Here is a 21,710-nt window from a genome sequence, read left to right as displayed (position 1 = left end):
ATAGTTTTTCGATAAATTAATATTCTTTCATAATAAAAAATATATTTCTTTGAAATATGTATAAATAAGTATACACAGCTTGAAAAAGTTACTACCAATAATCCTTGAGTAACAAATTTATAAATAAAAGCCTTTCCTTAGCGTTCTAGAATAAATCGTTTAAAATTTTGTTTGTACTCACGTCGAAGACTCTTTTAAAAAATCTTTTCTAAAAACATATCGTAGTAATTAATACTTTGCGAAACTAATTGGCAGTATTATAATATTTAAGCCAGAGGGTCACTGGGAGCTATGGTATATCGTTGGAGAGCTTATGAGTAAAGGAGTTCAACAAGGGCGGTCATGGCTACCGCAAATGTCCCATTCAGAAAATGACTTTTTTTAATCACTTTGTTGTGACGTATACGTACAAGCAACAGAAAAAGTAATTAAACAAGTTCGTTGCATCTCAATGACCTTTTGAAAAAATAAATGAAAATTACTTTGCGCCGGCATAGTCGACCACTTCGTGAGTGTTGAGTTGGAGTTGGGGCCAGATATTATCTCCGCCCTCTGTAAGGCATATTAACCAGCGCATATTAATTTTCTTAGATTTTGCAGTAACCGTGGCCACCCTTGTTCGACTCCTCTACTCGTAAGCTTTTCAACGGTGTGCCATACATACCAGTGGTCGTTGACCTAAATACTATAGCGCAGCCAAATAATTTCTTTTACATTTTACCGAACCATTAATATTTTAGACGATGAAAGTACGCTCCGCAAATTTACACTTTCCTACTGTATCAATCTAAGTACCGTACAAATATTAGGCGCGCGTCGTTTGAAGCTCGTTGAAAACAGTATAACTCTATTAGCTTTATCATTCTAAAGTTTTCATTCATAATTACCGTTGCCGCTAATTGTACGGCCAATTATGAATATTCATCGCATAATGAAATGTTCAGACCGAAAATTGCAAATTTCATAACACGCATTGATGGAGCAAATTGTGCAAGTAAATTGAACGAGCTGTGTACCGCGGCACTTGTCTCCAAGCCGCACGGCGATCGATTTTCAAATTTGCGGGTTTTAGTAGAGTTAGACGGAACAGCATCAGAAACGATGCGATTTTCTGCATCTATATAAACCAGCGACCCGTGATATCGGAGATGCTAGAAATTTCAGAGACCGAGACGGAAATTATTAATGGCAATCGTGACACATCATTCGCTATTTCCGACTTACCCGTGGAAGATATTCTTACCTAATGAACTCGATATGAATGTGAATATTACTCTTTCAATTTCTCACGATATTGAAAAAGTGGATTCTCCTGTTCCTTCGTAACATTTCTATTTCATATTCAGATCTTTGGAGTCGGAATACCTTTCCGTAAGTACTTTGCAGATTCTTTTTTCAAAGGTTCCCAATGTTTAAGAAACTGAATAGCGAATGCTTCGTAGGAATTTATAACGGATATTTCGTTATTATTCTGTAAAATTTTGCAACTTTGAACAAGTTTTTTACATTTCTCTCTATTTTTTATTTAGCCCTCGAGCGAACAAGTAGGGATCTAGTATAACGATTCTTAAACTTTTTTCACTCGAGATCTCTTTTCACCAGTTTTATAAAATCTATAGGTATTACAAGATCGGTCAGCACAATGATCATTTCAAAGATCTTAATGGACAAAGTATTCTAATTGACAGTAATAATTACTATATAAGTACATGTTTTATAGGGGAAAATATTCTGGTATTTCAAACGAATAAGAAAACACATTTTATGTTTTTCAACATTTTCTGCGATCTCGTAGAATTTTTACAAACCATAGTTTAAAAAGGTCTGGTGTATAACCAGATTGGTTATTCTTTAATTAAATGAAACAAATATGAAATATATAGGGGAAATAACTATTCCTTTCATGTTGAGATGGTGAGAGCAAATCAAAATTATGAAGATACGTATAGAGAATATGGTTTATTTAGTCAACGATTCAGGCTCTTTTACCCTCGTCAGGGTATACAAATTAGTTAAGAGGATTTGTAATATAATTACATAGGTATAACTGAATTGGATGCGATATAAATAAAAGTATGTATTATACAAATTATGAATATGCATATCGATAAAATTATAAAATAAAGAAAAGCATATATATATTTCAGGAATATCATCCTAAGGAGGAGGGATATACATATTTTAGTTAATTTTCCATCTGAAGAGAGCATCAATGAAGAGAACGAAAATAAATCATATTCCACGTCTTTGCAATCTTTATTTACTCTTACATATCAATAAGGAGGGAATAGTTACTTCTCATATTTGTTCTACAATATTTATTTACTGGAAACTGATCAACGATATTTGAACCGATTTTGAATTAAATTAAATTAAGAAAAAGAAAGAGAAGTATTTTCTCATAGTTAAACAAAAAATTCAAATCGTGAATTTGGCAGATCGCCATATGACTACTTATGTTGGAAATATGAGCGCACCTACCTACTTAAGAGTTAACTCCCTCATGCTGGCACGTAGACATAGTGACCATTATTTCTTTTTTTTAACGCACATCAGTCTCTTTTGTTACAAGTATAATCAGATGGCAAGGAACAAAGAAATATATAAAATGCAAATGGTTTCATTATTCTATTAAAAAATGAACATGCTGATAAGTAGAATACCAAATTTAAAATCCCTGTAACGAACGTGAAAAGGCAATCTTTCTGATTTCGTAGATTTCTTTTACATATTTGCGAGAGATTGTTTTGTACAGAAAAAATCTGCACGATTTGAAACGAGACATTTTTAATGATGCAGTTTAACGAATTGTCGAGTTTTAAGGTTTTAAAAAAATGAAACTTTTTATTAATTTTAATGTCTCCCGGAGGGTGTATTTGTTGCCTTGTTATCGTTTCGATACTCTCCACGCACTAATAATGACTTCACGTGTGGATTATTACACAACGAGCGAAACAGGATGTTATTCGTTTAAGAATAGCGTGGTGCGTTTAATTTCGAAATGTTTTCGTACAAATACAGGCATACGTGTTGTTACACTTCGATTTAAATTCGTGAAGTGAACAATCCACGAGTGCGCACTTTTCACTCGAACTTTACACGGTTTCGTAAAAAATGTTCTATTCGCTATTTATATTCGTAGCGACTGTCACATAGGTATTTGAATATGTATTCGTGGTTTGCCCGATATTACACTGCCCCCGAAGCTTTCATGAATTTTACATAAAATTAAATTTATCTTGTGCTCTTGCAGTGAATTTTATTCTTGAAGAGGGGAAAAAATTGTAAAGATAATAACACTGGATATCATTGTGTGTACTTTACAATCACATTCAGTCGTGGTATAGTTACCTTCTAAAATAAGTGCATTTCAAGGTCACCTAACATTCTATTAAACTTATTTATATTTACTTAACTTTATAATACTACAATTTCGTACTCGAAGTTATGTATGTTTTTTAAAAAGTACGAAAACGATTATAAATATTTATTCTATATTTTATATTAATTCTTTTTAGAAGGAATCATCTCCTTCTCGGTTGTATTATCATTTACTAAACAGCTATGTGCCCATATATAATACTTACTGAACCTATTCATGATTTGCATAATATGTGACTCGATACATTGTATTTTAACTGGAAATTTTCTTCTATTAGTTCTTGATATCCTTAATTAAAAACTTAAATTCTAGAATCAAATAATCGACATAACAACGAGAGGAATTTTTATTAATAAAAATCATCACATATATATATATAATGTATCATATAGATGTGATGATTTTATTTTTTCCAGAATTAGAAACGTAATCCTTTGTGCTTGAAGAAATCTAGAATCTGATTGGTTGCAATTGTGCAGAAGCAGGAACTAAATTACCACCATTCTTTCTATTAAAAATGGAGACATAATAATAATACTAAGTTGCATGTATGCCGTAATACGCAGAATACAACGTGAATGTTACATGTTTCCCGGCGATCACAATTGCAGTACAACGCAGTAGCTGCAGCCTGCTTATAACAGCTTGCACAAAATGCAATGTCCTCTTTCGCATAGAAACTATCCGTTTATGTACATTTCCTCGTTTTTCTCGGGACAGGATCCTATTCGCAACTGGCAATCAAATTCTTGTAAAATTATGCGAAAGGAAAAGAACATAAGAGAAATTATTTAGAATCGCAAAGTTTTTTTTATATTTTCTACCTTCTAAGGTAACTGCAATAATATTGATATTACAAACATTCGAAACTTTGCGTAAATGAAGAGTAAATTTGTTAAGTTCTAGTTCAAGTTAAAAAGAAATGCGTATACTAGATATATATGTTGGATTGTGTGTTATTATTTTCCATTTTTTACGCTAAATGAAGTAAAATGTTCCTTTCTTGCTGGTTTTAAGAACGAACTATTTAAATGTGTAATAAAATGATTAATTGATTTCAACGTGAAACTCGAAAGATATACAATAATTACAGTAATAGAATGAGGAAAGTAACAAAAAGTTATATGAAAAGAAAAACTGAAAGAAATTGAAACCTAACAGATAAAGATTTACTGCTTCAGACTATAATTAGTTGATGAGGTTCTCTGTGACATGGTACATCATATTTTTAATTTGAAAGGTATGATTGATGAGATTCTCTAGTACTAAGTAATTCATAAATGAACGATACTGATATTGTTCTTTCATTAACTTTGAAACATAATTATCTTATTTTTTTGCCATTCGTTAGAAGAGGTATAAGAAGTTAAAAGATTAAAAAAGTCAAAGTAATAAAATAAAAGGAAATTAATTAGTTAAAATTAACTTGTCTTATTTGGTCGGTTAATTTAAAATACACCAATAAAATTAAGAATACAAAGCATACAAATTTTTTCTTTTTCTTATAAGTAAATTCTGAAATATATTATCTGTTTATATTTTAGTTAAATACATAAAATACAAATTTTTTTGAACTATACTTGAAGCTCTCAGCGTGAGCGGAAATTTCAGTCATTTATTAAACAACTTTGTCTAGTTTACTCTTACGATGATTAAAAATTGTTTTTTTACTTCCAATTCTAATTTTCCTCATAACTCATCTGCAGTTATTCAGATTACCGATATTGAGTATCTTAACTTGTATAACGTCCCAATATTAGAAACGAAACAAATATAATTCTTTCATTTAAAATTGATACGATATTCTATTATATTACGATATAGCTTGAAAATAGAAATATTGTGCAAAAATTCAAAAAAATTCCATGCTGATTGACAATCAGTGCAGTTTCGAAGATTATACCTGTAGTAACTAAACAAAGAAATGTAATTTGTTCCGAACCGGCGCACAATTTGTGATGATTTATACGCAAAAAGAAGAAAAGTAGAGAATGTGTTCCCGTTATTCGTTTTCCGGCAGCTGTCCTCCAACCGTCTGTCTTCGGCTTATATTTCCCAAACGTTCCAATAAATTTCTGTTGTCAGGAAATGTCACAGGAGGGGACGATTTTTCTTCACCACGCGAGTAGCCAATTGAGAAAAAAAGGGATCACAATAACGTAGAAAAATTGTTTCATAAAGTTATTTTCTGGTTCAGAACATTTTAATAAGTTTCTTTTCTTTCAAGAAATTATCTAAAGAAACTACATTGCTTTTTAAAAGGCAGGCAAGTTAATGATAATCCTAATCGTTTCAATCTGCAACATGACAATTTATATCCAAGAATAATATTACATTTATATAAGTCTGCCACTACCCAGTAAGGGAGGAGCATTGTTTCTATTTTCGTCACGTATCGCTATCGAGGGTATTGAAAGTTTTCATCAATAGTAATCATAGGAATTGTTACTTTGTGAAAAATAAATACGAAAAGAAAGGTATCCTTCCAAGCATATGGTTCATTTTTTATTCATAAACGTTTCGATCTGTTTAGTTCAAAATCATATTCGGCGCAAGAAGAAAATTTTGTTATTCTAAAATACAATGGATGTATAATATTATACAATTTGATACAAATTTAAATTCCAAGTAGGCATAAGATATTAAAAGATACAAACTGTACGGAAATATTTATATAAACGTAAAAAAGTAGTTACGAGTCGTTACATTTAAATTAACATTCAATATTTTAAAAGAATATAGTGTTACGCATATTTAGAACTGAAAATTGTATAAAATTGTCTAATACATTGTAAAGCTCTGTTTCGTTCTTTTTTAGGATAACAAAAATTTTATATTTGTGGCCTAGAATACCTGAAATTAAACTTCATTTCGAATAACAAGTTACAGGGTTATCCGACACTGTAGTGTAACTGCGAATGCAGTCTCTATTACAAATTAATGTAATAGAACCATATTGAAAATTGAGATGCGTTCACAAGGAAAGCTCGTTACCGTAATACTGTAGTTTATTCAAAAACTGTGGCAATCAATGTTTGGTGATACGTACAAGTTGGTCTGAACTTTCAAAATTGTAACCATAACGGTTCGAAAGTTAGAGGGTAATTAATTTTAAACTCGGAGTACGGAGTGAGAGTTTGTTGTTAATAAGAAATCATTGGGGGTGGAAGGTCGATTGTGAAAAAATTGGAAATGGAAAATTCAAGGAAGTGAATGCGTCTGACGTTTCGAGAATCCTGCGGTTGGCGGTTTGTACTCGTAGTACGACCTGCGTTGAAGTTCAGGGCTCGTATATCGTATTTGACGATATTTTGCAGACGATTTTAACGTACCGTTTTTCCCAATGTATTTGAATTTACAATGCAAGAATGAATAAAAAATTACCCTCTTTTAATATTTATTTTTTTACCAATAAATTACCGATCAGAGATAGAAAGGTTGTGCCATAGCGTTTTATATTCATTGATAACCTCAAGAGGATAGTTTTACATCAGCGAATTAAATTATCGGACGACTGAAAGTAATATAAGTGGTGTCAGGGTTTAAGAGCATATTGAAAGGTATCGCAAAAGAGACCAGAAACAGCAACGAGTACTGTACAACCAGCTTCACTTGGCAAAATGATTTTGCATAACCTTGATTATTGCAGTTCATTGCAGAAGAATAAAAAAAAACATTTGCATCTATAGAGGAGTCATCTTAAATCTTCTGAGTTTCATTTAAAACGTTTTATGACGTTGCTAATAATTTCGACAATATTTCTGGAACCGATTAAAATGAATTACATTCTATATGATACAAAAATAAGTTACTGCCTGATGACATAAATTTTGACATCTTTTATTGTCAAAAATGACCTATAAGCATTTAGATATTCCCAGAGGTATTATCAAAAATTAGTTTCTATTCAAAGGAACATTTAAATGAAGATTTATTCGAAAGAATTGAATAAATTATTTATTCGAATAAATGTTTACGGTACTCAATTTTCTCAAGTTTATGGGTAAAATGGATATTATTTTATATTACGTTTTCTGAAAGTAAAAAGACTGTGAAGTAGAAAGACCAGAAAGGCTGATTTTTCGGAAAATTTGATTAATCGATTGATTATATTTTCAAAAAGATATAACGGAAAATGTAATACTTCGTATTTTGTATTAGTATCATTGATTTGAAGTTTCGGTTACCGAGCGTATGTAATGCGAGACTCGCTCGCTGTTGCACTATCTCGCTCATTTTGATACGTGACGTTCACTTCGGAATCGGGAATTATTGTCTAATGATATCAGAATCCAGTGCTCTGCTGGTTCTGTGCATGATGCATCATTATCATAAAATCCCGTGTAATTAAACCTAAAATCACAGGTGTGCACCACACGCAACAGTGATTAAAGTTAATTATTTTCTTGGTAAGAATGTTGCCCCTGTTAAATTGGTTTACAAAATTTTAAGCATCCTTCAAAAAACATATTAAGGTACTCGATAATATGTTTAATTAGAACGTACGAAGGATTTGTGATTACCGTCCTCTTCAACGTTAGCGTTGGAATTTCAACCTATGTATCAGTATTACAAATTCTTCGTGACGTACTATCGTTATTAGAAAATGTACGATATCATCGTGTTCTATCATTTATACGTTGCCAATACTTTGTAGCTGCGCAAGAATAAATTTATAAATTCAGCGAATGTAGCTTTTCATTGCTCAAAAATACAAATTTCTTCCTTTATGGTTCAGTACCACGAAAGTTACTAATTACACGGCAATTTGTTCATTTCATCCACGTGTTTTCGAGATCCTGGCGCTTTATGGGTTTACAACTTGCAAGACCAGCACAGACACATATGGAATTTCCGTGAGCGGCACCCAGAGGATCGATCCTCTAACTGAGGGTGCCCATTAGTCGAGGGCAGTCACTTTGCTTTAACCGAACGCAAGTCCTCGACCAATTAACCCTACAACGTAGAATTTTTTTAACTTCGCTGTAATTCTATTCATCTAACGGAAAGTGGCGCCAGAAATTTAAGGTAAATAGTAAAAGAATCAGTTTTATTTGAAACAAATATTGAAACAGTTAATTTTTATATTATGTGTCAGTAGGATGGTTTTCGTATCAGAAGTAACTTTGATTTGTATCGTCGTTTATCAAGTTTATTCTTAAATAAAAAATCAGTGCAAGAAAGAAGCAAAGTTATGATCGAAACGTTAATTAACACAGTTCAATCCTGAGCTGTAGATCGTGCAAGTTTTGAATCTAACAAAGTTTACAACGAGAATAGTGATATTAAATACGATACAAATTGGTAATTGATATTAAGAATTCCCAACATTGCGATGAGATAAATTTGTTCATTTGGAACGAAGACACGAATAAAAATATGTAAGAAAATTTTACTAGATTCTTCTAATACTAAGAAAGCTTGAATGGCGTGCTGACGAATAATCGTGGGCTGTGACACCATGTCGTTACTTGCTTGGATTGTAGTTCTTTGTCACGAATGAGATTTGTAAGAGCGTTTAATGGAATTTAATAATGTTTAATAATACGTATACGTATACGTAGTCTTACCATATTGTAAAAAAAGTGAGACACATTATCATTTTTTAATACTTGACAGAACGATGTTTGCCTAAAAAAGAATTCATACTGAGTAGCCAATTTAGTATTTATTAAATAAAAATGTTTTCTACTTTATACGTGGGTTCTGTTCAATGCAGCATCTATAAGTAAAATGAAAAGTTATTTTATATTTTCGGTGTAGCACCGGGCTATTATTAATGACTCGTTTATTGTTTGAGTAAATTAGACGACGAAAGTTCATGTTTAATGTTTCCGCGAGTATACTAATTAGCAGGAAAAGTTTCACTTTAGTACATCGCGGTACTTTTCTTCCTTCAAAAAAGTTTCAAATATTGTCCACTTATTCGCTCGAGACTCGAGACATTAGGAAACACCCTCGAGTCACTTTCCATAAAACAGGAACCATAAAACTTTAATCATTGAAGTTTAAAGGTCCGTCGTAACCCTCGCATCGGAAAAACGTCGATGTTAATTAATTTCTCTCTATTACTTGCTCGGAGGCGTAGAGCACAAGCAGCCCGTGAAATAATACGTCGACATATTTTTCCAGCTTATCTGTGCAAGCACATTTTCTGAATACAGTTGCATAATTTTCCTATAAAGCGACATGGGACCTCGGACAAGGGAATACATCGACACACGTTGACAATGATATGTTGAGTGCAACAAGAGGACTAAAGGTTTATAAATCGTTTTAAATGCGAGCCGACCTATTGATCAGTCTATTCAATCGAAATTTACGATGCGCAGAACAATAAGCGTAGGAAATACGCCAGCATATCGAATCACGACGAGGAGAAGTTCCCGATTGTTTATCTTGGTGTAGGTTATATCAAGAACATCTGTTTCTGTGAGAAGCTAGTTGGATTGGCTGATAGTTGCAACAAAGGAAATCTTTTTCACTTCCTTTCGACGTGATCATCGAACACTGAGCTCGTCAGAGTGTATAATATACTGACTGTTCGCAGCTTCTTTTTTCGTCGTTGTCCTGGTAGACACACGTTTCGTTCAATCGACCACGTTTGAACAGAGTTTCTCAAACTGACGGAACTTGCTAATGGGTGTGAAAATAATATTTGAACTCGCTTAAAATAATAACGAATTAAAATAATAATAGCTTTCATCGTATATTCAAACACGCGAAGTATCGCTACATAACTATATCACGTCGTAGTTAATAATTTGATCCGAATGAATTTAATATCTAAAATTAGATAATTATTTTACAGAATATACATAATATTAAAACTTCACGATTAACGAACGTTCTTATTTATATGACAAGAGTATATGCACATATGTGAGTATTCTTCACACCATTTGTCAAAAAAATTTGTCAGAGAACCTACAAACTTTTGTTTGAAATATCAATAATTTATTGCTGTAGCACGCTCTCACAAGGAAATTAAACAACCTGTCTCCCTTCAAAATATAACGTGCGTTTGCAGGATGATAGAAAACACGTTCGAGTTGCAGAATATAAAATATTAAATGTAGACACTGGATAATTGTAAATTAAAGTTATGTACGATGTAACGTGTATTATATATTTTTTTTTGATTAGCAAACGTATTATTTCTCTCTTGCGAGCAAAGAAATACCTTTAGTTATAGTTTTCTATATATCGTTATTTAATGTTGCACAAGAACATGTTACGTTTCTATTTTTAACACGGATTTTCATGGATTTTTGGATCTGATAGGATAAAGTTCAACGAATAATTAGAACTCGTTTCACATTTCTGCCAGTGGGATTTCAATGATAGATTAATACACACTTCGTGTATCCCAAGGTACGTAAAACTTCAACTACTTGCATCTCTAAAATTATGGAATATCTACATTTAATCGTCAACGCGTCCCAAGAGGGATTTATAGTTAACTAGTCCGCAAGAGCACGTTAAAATCAGAGGAAAGCACCTACTTCTCTATTTAAGCCAGGTTGGGTACCTACGAATTCCCTTGTCAGCGTGGCTTTTATCCCGAGTCAATTTTCAAAGACAATTTAACACGGAGAAAGTGTTAATCGCCTCATTCTTTCGAATACAACGCGAGACAAATCGTTTCAAGTTCAAACGCCATTTCACACGTTGAAGTATTGTACATACTAAATCGAGGCAACACGTTCCTAAGTATTGAGAGTAACATTGCAAAGTGAGAATCGGTGTCTCTTTGGGCGGGCCGTTACATACGCGTGGGATGAATGCACCGTATACACGATGCAATTGCTTTCCTCATAGTACGTTGCATTCGTGCGAGCACAATACCGAGTTAGTGCATGTGCAAGATACATATCTTGTGTGAGTGTCGTGTTTTCTGGGTCACCTTCTCCATTATCAAAGAATCCAGGTCTTACAGAAATATACGTAGAATGAACGTAAACTCGTTTTAAACGGACCAAGAATTTCACTCTCGGCGTTTCGTAAGTAATTAAAAAGAGTTATTTGTTACGCGCAAGTTCAATCACAATGCAACCGGGGGAAATAGGTAGCGACAAATTAGAGAACCGGAACATCTAAATGGAAACTATGGACGCGCTCACGGTACTGTAATTTAAGTAGAAAATATGGGAGGTCTGTAATCGAAAAAATATTTGCATCAACAAAGGTAAAGAAATTACTCGAATTGTTGGGAATAAGGCAGAATTAAAATCTACGAAGTATGGTGCAATCGTAACACGTCATTTATTGTGTAACGTTTTTCAGATTTGTTTTGAAGATCACGAATACATGGCCGAAAATGACGAACAATAAATAATGTATTGCGGCTACATCACACTTTACAGATTTTATAATTGGTATAACAATACTTTTGAACGTACGATTTCATTTATGAGCGCAGTATTAACTATAAATCCCCTTTGTAATATAATTTGGTACGTTGATCCCGCAGCTTTAAGTGGTTATTCTGGTTTAGAAGGTGTAAAATATCGATTTTTGGAGTATTATATTGTCTTGAAGTTTAACAAGTGTGTTCCTGAAGTATTACGGTGAAATTTATAAAATAGTTAAAGCGAGTAATAGAGGTTCAAAAGTTTATTCTTAATTTCTTTTTTGTTTTTTGTTTTTCGGTTATCACTGCACTTGTTCGCAAACGTTACAAAAAGACATTTATTTCAGTGAAGCAAGAGCCCGTGTATTGGATATAGTGGATTAAGAGTAAATGGCATACATCGACCGTTAACTGCTTTGTAACTGCACAAAGCAATCGTATTTTTTTTTTAAATGACGTTTTTCGAAATAGCAACACTGTTGTCTCAGAAACTATTGGGTTAATCCACACTTTTGCATGCATATAAAGTAGCATTTCGCATTTCTCGATTACGTCAATATCTGCACAATTTTTTGTAAAATTAATTCTATTAATCGAATTTTATCATTTCAACGACCATCATTTTGTTGAACGTTATCCTATCTTATTAATTTTGGTTCAAACAATGGCTATATATATTCATATAGATTGTAAAATGAAATTTTGTATACAATTATCCAGTACGTGAACATTAATATTTGTACAAAGTCGTAATTGTTTGTATATTAAACAATTTTCTCTTAATTCGCAAAAGTCACCTCGAAATTGATCATTTAGACCAGAATATTCTCTTAACCCTTTATCGGTTTAATCTGTCACAGACACGAACATGGCTATACTGTAACGTGTATCTATTTTACTTATTTTTATATTTATATTGGTTCTTTTCTTTTTCTACTTTATGTTTTCCTTTGTTTTTATACAGTTTTCTCATATAAAATCACGCATAAAAACGTATTACTATTCTTATCATTATACTTCGGACACAATTATGCTCAAATCCTTGAACTTATTTTAAGAAACGCTTTAAGATACGGATAAAAAATACAATACAATATATAACATACTGTATAACAAACCTGTTTCCCTTTCCTTTCCCCTTGATGCATCCACCTAAAATGAAAATATTTCCATCATACAGTCTCTCTCGTGAAATGACGCAGCTTTCATAGAAAAGATTCTTTGAAATAACGAAAGTAGAGAAAATATTTGTGATAATAAAAATACATGGGACAGTTGTGTCTTTCAATATAAACATTCTATTCTAGAAGGATAGAAAATATTAGAAAATTTCGCGATAGTAAAAGGTTGAAAATTTTCACAGGATCAGTTTTGTGATATCGTGTATATTTCTTAGAGGACCGAGTATTTTCAATATATATCTTCCATTGTATTGGGAAACGTATTTAAAATTTTAATCGCAGATTTTATCCATTTTTACAAAAGGGAGGTCACGTAAGGGAAGAAGAGGTTGCCGATCCAGCTTACCCTAAATCTTCTTAAACCTGATTGTGAAGGTCATCTTCCCACGAGAATAACACGGTTTATAATAAGAAAAAGAAAACTAAATTTTAAAAATCATGTCGTTTCTAACGTTGCTGGGCACAGTTTAAGCAAAATATGCACATCCGTATTAATGTTTGAATTTATTAAAAGATACTCTGACGCCGGTCGTATGAAGTTAGCAACAAATTTTTTGTACATTAAAGATTGTATCGTACATATTTTAATTTAAAATATAATAGTATAGATTATCATAATAATTAAAAAAAAAAAAGATAAATTTACGAAGAACCAAATTATATATAAATAACTCGCAGTTGTTTTGAAATGACCATTGAGAATAAAACAAAATTGTTTCTTATTTTTGTCAATATTTTGATCTTTCATTTGTTCATTAAATTTCTTTCTTGTTCGTTTTTTTTTTTTTTTACAAAATTTAAATGGTTTTATTCCAATTTTTTATTAAAGCCCCTATATTAAGCCTGACCCCTTATCGATTTTGCTCCATATCAGGATTAACTTCGTCCTTTTCCATATATATTTTGCTTTCCTGTCGCAGGATTTTATGTCTGCGGAGTCTCAAGGGGGCTATTTTTAATTTCACATTCCATTATATCAATAATTTAAGACTTCTCCGTTTCAAAGTGTTTCAAAGCGTTTCAAAGTGTTTGAAAGATTGTGGCAACTGTTGCAGTCGATTCATTGTTGCAGTCGAAGCGTCGCACAAGCTGTAACGTTGTAATTTTGCGGTTTGTTCTCTTTTTACCCCCACCTTTGTAATCTCGTGGTACACGTGTTCCCGTTATCGATTTCCGCAGCATTAACCTCCGGCCGTTTTTAACGCACTGACAGCTACATTTCTTCGGCGACTTAGCTACGGACAAATTCGCGTAAACGCTTGTATTTTCCTAATTTTGTGCTCGGTTTAAGAAGTGTCAGGTGTTGTATGTTCATACCACAGTGGTAATACCGGGTTTCTTTTTTATTTTCTACAACCCCGTTGCATAATATGTCTGATCGTGAATTCAAGAAAAATTAATAGAGACGAATACGTTACAATATATTCCAAAGAAAAGAATTTGTCAAGCAGTGAACACTGTTTCGTTTAATTTTTTCTTATTTATTATGGTAGAGAGAAGTTAATTTAATAGTAACGTTATTATGGTTTAAGTGATATTTTAAGTGAAAAATTATTAATTTGGAAATTTACCACTTACCGTGTTGTTATTGTATGTTTCACATGTATTGTATGTGTTATGTAATTATATACATAACAACTTTCAGGGGTCGTTGTAAAAGGAAGGCTTTAATCTTCAAATTTGCGGTAATTTTAGATACGTATAAATTTTTGTAAACAGTTGAAATTAGTTTCAAACGTTTCAATTTTGATGAGAAAACCATCTTCACTTTCTCAATTGCTTTCTGGTATGCTTTTTATTTTCGAGAAACTTCAATTTTGGAGCACAAAATCGATGGTTTAACCTTTAAAAAAACTCCATGAAGATTATCATATGACATTTTTTCATGAAATGACAGCAGTTCGAAGATTGATAGCATTTCGATAAAATGTCCAGAAATTTCTGAGCGATATTGTATGTATATAAAAAAAACTAAAAATCTATAAAAGGTAATCGTTATTATTCATGTATTAATTTTGCTAAAAGCTAGTAAGATCTTCAAATGAGAATATAAAATTTGTATATATTGTTTCATTGAAATCTGGTTAGGTGATATCAAATCGTGCTTTTTCGTAAGTAACTTATTTCAAAATATTTCCTGATTACGAAACTTCATTTTGTTGTAGGTCGAAAGGTAAAAATTTCTGTACATTTTGTGTTAGAATTTTTACAGGGTACTCTCATGATGTTCTCTTCTGATATTTAGTATGTAGCTTTTGAAAACTAAAACAAAATTCATGCAGTTGAATCTTACATGTGTATTTCGTACAAAAAAATGGACCAGAATAATATTCAGGCATCAAAAGAAGTTACGAAATAAATAGTCAGTGATATTAATAAAATGTACCTGTTAACATTTATATGTTCAATATCATAGTTGGATATAAATCGAAAAACTTCAAGTAAATATTTGTCTAGATAATTAAAATATTTGTAATTATTTTGCGCGTATGTTTTGTCTCAATTAAATTTATGCACAAAAAATCACCTACTTCTTGGTTACACTCTATGTGGGGCACTTCGTATATTTAATGTTTAACAAATTACGTACACCAATTTCAGTTTCAAAGCGCGTAATGTTCGCGAAGAATGTTAATTACAACCACTGTAGTTTATGGCGTCCAAACTTCAATGTTGTGAATAGTTTGACAAAAACCAATAAATAAGTTCTATTTAGGAAAAGAGTTAATGTATTGTGGTTTAAAACTTGTAGGCAATAAAATACTTCTAACAAATCAAATCAAATTCTACGTCTAGGCTGTATGAAAAATAATTGTTACAATAATATATAATTGCAATATTATAATAACCCAAACTTTTAAACTGATTTAGTATTAATATAACTTGTTACTTAATGTAAAAGAGGGAAATATAAACTGAAAGGAAAAATTATTTCCTCTTGTTGGTTATTTATTTAATATTCCTTCAACAGAGAGTAGTTCATCAAATCTTTCATATATTATATCATTATATATTATAGATTATTATAAATCACTTATAATTTATATTATAAAATATTATTTTCGACTGCCGAGATTAAAATATATGTATTGATTTGTAGTTAGTTAAATAATTTTATTCGTTTTTAATTGCTGCTACAACATAAAAGGATTTGTCTTTCTATAGATTCGTAATTATTTAAACGAAATATTTTATACAAACTGTACTCTCCTCTGAGTGTCTGTAAATTCAATGGAAATTTTATTCCGTGCAGAGATAACTCAAGAATTTAGGTTACTCTTTTATTCGTCGATATTCCGGATTGGTCGATAAAGATAATCATAACAAGACACTGTTTGACAATTAATACAAACAGAGTAAAGAAAAAAGAATTTGATACATTGCTTTGTTAAGTTTAATTTTGAACATTTTGGTTTCGCAAATTACAAAACAAATCATTAAGAAAATATTTTAAAGTGTTTAATATTTTGAGAGATATCGAAATTAACGCAAATCATTCTTTATATAATTTATTTCATAAGTTTGTAGAAAATTTTGTTTTTTAAACATTTTTCTATTCATGTATAGGTTTTCAAAAATAGTATACATACATCACTGAAAAAGTAATTTAATAATTGTTAAATGTTATATGTTCATCTTATTCAAAGTTGATCATTTTAATCAAACTTACTATACCATTGTTAGACGGTATTAAATTTTCTTGTACGATCTTGAAAATTTCATTAGTAAACCAGGGCAACAATCCAAAGTAGTAACAACATGGTATTACAACCCACGATTATTTGGCAACATGCCATTCAAGCTCCTCGAGTACTAGACTCTATAAAGATTTTTTTACATATTTTTGTTCGGGACTTCGTTCCAAATGGACGTATTTAGACCAGTAGTATGATACTACCGAAGGACTTTATCTTGTCATAGTGTTAGAAATGTTAGTTTTACTTAGCAATTTGTATTACACTTGATACCGCATTTCTGAGTGTAAAATTTGTGTGTTTCCGTGGTAAGATCAATGTTAGACATACCCAAAGCTGGCAGTATGGTACATAACAAATGATGTAATAGTCTACAACTGCTTAATTCTTGGTAAAAATTATTGTATATTATATTTTCTCGTTGCAAATTTTAAGATTAATCGTTTCTGCAGGCAAAGCTTACTAAACGCAATAAAAATTCGTTCAAATAAAAATAGAACTAATTGTTTACTCGACAGAAATTAAAATTCATCTTTGAATAAATTATGTTAAAAGTATAGATTTTTAATACAAAAGAATACGAGCGACGAATGAATTCAATGTATAAAATTATTTATCCTATATGTACCTATATCCTATATCCTATATTATCCTATATAAAATTTATTTATCCTGTATGTACATTGTAGAAAGGTGTTACGTTTTTGCTGCTCGCATCTTTTCTGTAAAACAGTCGAACGTAAAAATCTTTATGCTTCAAATCTTAATGGTTTATAAAAATATGCATTGTCGTGAACAATTCTAGAATGGCATCGTTCGACCTCTAGATTCAGCTCTTGAAACTTCATAAAAATTCTCAAGAGACAGCTATGGGGTCTTCTTGTGAGAGCGTAGCGTAGTTAGTAAGGTCTTTGCCTACTAAATTGATTCTTCTTTGGCGGAGATTTTAAATCCTTTGGGCTTTTCGTCAAGATACAATGTTTTTCATTATTCGCGCTTCTCTTTATCATACAAGTAGTCTGTTATATATTTGCATCGAAGCTTTAAGCTCGACTTTTCTATTAGTATTGCACCAATGTTTCATGATAATATACAGAAGTCATTGACGGATGAAAAAGTCACTGATTGTATTACTAGTATGTCTAAGGAAGCAAAAAAATATTAATTATTTTATTTGTGATGTTTACAAAAATAAATTTTAAATAATAATACATAAATGTATAAATATCTTTCACTAACATATACTAACATTTCCAAGCATTATTAATCCTTTAATATTCAAAAATCTACTAATCGAAGAAAGTAGGAGAATATTTACAAAAATAGGCAAAATATTTCCAATTCATACAGATTCACAAATAAATTCTAACGGAAATAAGAGTTTATTCCAAGTCATTCATTTTAGTATTTATGAAAAAAGAAAAAAATTGTTGCGTGCATTTTGAAAAATTCCTGGTTTATGTAGATTTCTTGCACAGAAATTTAGTATTGACCCTTGTAAGTCTCTTAGTTGCTACCTTTTAGTTGAATAAATTAAATTGTATAAAATTGGCTTTCACAGATATGTAAAGCTAATGATTTGCATCTTGGTCAAGGGTGATCCGTGGACATTTATCTATCTTTTTGTGGCTATTGAATGCTTTTAAATTCTTCGACCCCCTTTTTAGATTATCCTCTATAAAAACAAAAGGAGAACGTGCTTCAAGGAACGTTACTATATCGATAAACAATTTCTTATAGTATGTACTTTTTGTAATTCTGAAACACATTAAAGGGTTTGTTTCAGAACTGTAATTACAATTAAAACCGTGTGCTTCGTCAACGTTACAATAATCAATATATAGATAACGGAGTAAAGTGTTCTACAGCCCATTACATGATATACGTATATAAGTGTCATTAAGGCTATCGGAAAGTAATTTCGTTCTTAAACCCGGTTATTATCAATGACAGTATTCGCGTAATATAATTATTCTGAAATTAATGCATTCGAGTTATTATTCTAGAATTATTTCACTAAATAAGCGATTAAATCTTGCACACAAAAGACGTTGTTCTGTAACGCGAAACCCTGTGAGTTATCAAATTTCAAGAAGAAATGATAACATGTCACGATAAATATTCAGTTAACAAATTGTGAAACAATATTGCGACATACAAAATAAACTTTTCAATTTAGATATTCTGTTTAATTAAAAAACAGCTCGGTGTCCATAGATATTGTATTTCTACATAATCGGAAAAAATTTGAATAATCTATGACATTTTGCTGTGAACCGAACGAAAAAATATATGTAGTTTAACAAAAAACACAATTAATGATTTAGTTTAGATATTTCTGAAAATTCACGTAATATTGTTTACCTCTAATTAGATATTTCTGCATCGTACGTAGACTTGTCTGCAAAGTCATTTTCACTCAACCGATTATAAATCCAACATAATCACATTTATAGTGCTCGTAGTAGCTCTATTGTCGGATATACCTCCTGAAAAAAATTCACATTTCCATTATTCTTTCAAAATTCCACGTACAACTAGGTGGAAAATACTCTGGAGAATTTCTACTTGAGAAAAAAGTTTAAAAAAATGTATCAACCTCTCATAATGGTGTAACAGCTTAAAAATAAAATACTCCTTGTAGCTCTTACACCAAGAGACAATATGAAAAAAAGAATCTCCACTACTTGTGCCTCTGTCGATCCACAATTGTCGTTAAAAATTCTCCCGAATATGTAGAAAAGAATAAATAAATATTTAGAAACGATGGATAGCCTTTCGAGCACACAGTGACTTAAAACTCAACCATAAAAAGTGTTCTAATTAATCTCTTCCCAAGTATTCTTTGACGTGTGGTAGGAAAACACGTTTCGAATAAATGTTATTTATTTTTAAACGAAGAACTCAGAAATGCAAAGATTTGCGTACCGTTTCATTTAAAAAGACGAAGAGTGATATTTCCCTGGTCCCTTGTGATGTCCAGTTGCGATGTGCAAAAGACACTCGAGAACTTCGCGAAACCGCAAAACAAACGCGCTGTATTTAACAGTTTCTGATAGAAAAAAAAATAACTTTCAACGCGTGTTACAAGATGTGAACCATCTTGTATCGACGTGAACAATTGGTCTTGAAAAAAAGGCGGCAGATTTTCGTTTACACCCCGTGTAGGAAGTCACGGCTGGCAAGTTGCCAAGATTGTACATCCACGTTCCTTGCTGGTCGGTAGCAGAATCGTATTACCGCCACGAAATTGATTAATAGCCCGTCACAGTACAGCCTCGATACCGTCGAGAAGAAAATGGGCTAGTTAACATCGTAGTCACGTACGATCCTGTTTGTATAGTAAAATAATACCGTGTTATCAGCGACGACATCCAGGCATCTGGATTTCCTACATAACTTCCTGTTACGTTTTTTCATTTTCTCCCCTCATCTTCCTGTGTGGCAGGTTTCCCGACTAGCTTGTCCATACGTTTGTCTCTTCCTTCTTCGTCACGACATGCACCTCTTCCTCTTTTTCTATTACGGAGTGCGAGACACGGAAATGTGTTTCGCTTTCAAAAGAATATCATTACACGAATATATATATATATATGTTGTACAATATCGTAACATTAAGTTAACGCGGATAGTGTACAATACAGAAACATGACTGCACTTAAGACGAAGTTACGTGAAATAATTTTAATCTTGATCGTTTTGCTCGTGAGTGAAAATTAAAATTCTGTTTAACTGTAGACCCTTCATTTTCTAATATTAGCGAAAATAATATTGGGAATAATTTGCGCGAACTCGCAATAATTGAAGTACTTTTGTTCGATATCGTAAAAGGTGTTTAAATAAAACTGTAGATTCTGTTTAAGAAGTATACCAGTCTATTAGTTGCTCGTGATTTTTATATATTTTTATTTGTTGTTCTATCGCGACATTATTCTACGTACTTGTTTCAGTTTTAGATTAACTGTACGAAAAGAAAAATAAGCGTCTAATGATGATTTGTCAAAGATGAAAGCGTTAATAATATTAATATTTCGGTTCAGATTTCGATTAATAAAAACTAGAAAAAATTCACGTTGATGTTTATTTTTAATAAGCGAGAGAAATCTTTGGCGAGTTTATTTAAATCTCTATATAAAATATTTCTGCAAAATAAAGAATTATTGTTTTAAAATAAGATATATTTACTTCGTACGTTTTAAACAGTATGTATAGCTGTGTACTTGAAATTCCAATGAACGAGGGAACTTAGCTACATTCGACATTTTTTATGAGGTGCATGCGTATGTATGGAGACTCACTGCATATTCATCTGATATGTATATTCTTACTGCAATGTTATGTGAATTGGAATGTAAATTGTCTTGTACATACGGGAAAGCTTTCTCTTTGGTACTGTCGAGAAAGCAGAATTCCTTAAAAGCCAATAAAAGTGCACTTGCTTTTGTGTTCCATCACTATATTGTGTTTGACAGGAGTTCTTATCTATTGCGACTACAGCGAGTACGACATTGCGGTCTCTATGATATCCCTTTCGGCCTCCAGTCCATTCATTCAAAAGTAGCTAATCGATTGAATAGAACCTTTGTTACAAGGTACTGACATTATATAAATTGAATAACCAACTGGGTCCATAAAATCGTATAGATGTTATTCATTCGAAATATCTGGCAGGGCAAACTGTTACTAAGTTCATCGCCCTGAAACTTATACGCGTGTAACCGTTCAATTTGTAAAGAATAGCAGAGATCGAGGGCCTATTTTTCCACAAAGCACATCTATCTGTGTCATTTAACCATAAAGATTTTGTTACCAACGGTAAAACGATAGCAATAGAGTTTTCTGTGCAAGGAACTCGAGAAATCTTCAAACAATTACCTCAATCGAGTTTCGTTAAATGTTATTCAATGGGTCTTTAACATCGAATTTTATCGAAACTTTTCAATTAGTGGATTTACCAAGTATCAAAGGTTTAAAGAAATCAGAAACTCTTGCAATAAATTTGAAAGTTCATGTTGATTTCATTCAATACTCCTAAAAATCGAAGCAAGTTGGTTGGACCGAATGGGAATATGTTTAAAGCGTTCCAGTTTCTGTGCAAT

The 21,710-nt window shown here is 31.7% G+C and overlaps 1 protein-coding gene across 6 annotated transcripts in view; it reads left to right on the top strand.

Annotated features, from left to right (window-relative positions):
- Positions 1-21,710, top strand: part of LOC143149887 (1-phosphatidylinositol 4,5-bisphosphate phosphodiesterase epsilon-1) — a 577,853-nt gene that overhangs the window by 45,494 nt on the left and 510,649 nt on the right. The gene's annotated exons all lie outside the window — the stretch shown is intronic.

This window comes from Ptiloglossa arizonensis, chromosome 8 (genome assembly GCF_051014685.1).
Source record: "Ptiloglossa arizonensis isolate GNS036 chromosome 8, iyPtiAriz1_principal, whole genome shotgun sequence".
NCBI classification, from domain to species: domain Eukaryota; kingdom Metazoa; phylum Arthropoda; class Insecta; order Hymenoptera; family Colletidae; genus Ptiloglossa; species Ptiloglossa arizonensis.
The sequence above is the reverse complement of the archived record's forward strand: the minus strand, read 5'-3'. Positions and strand labels throughout refer to the sequence as shown.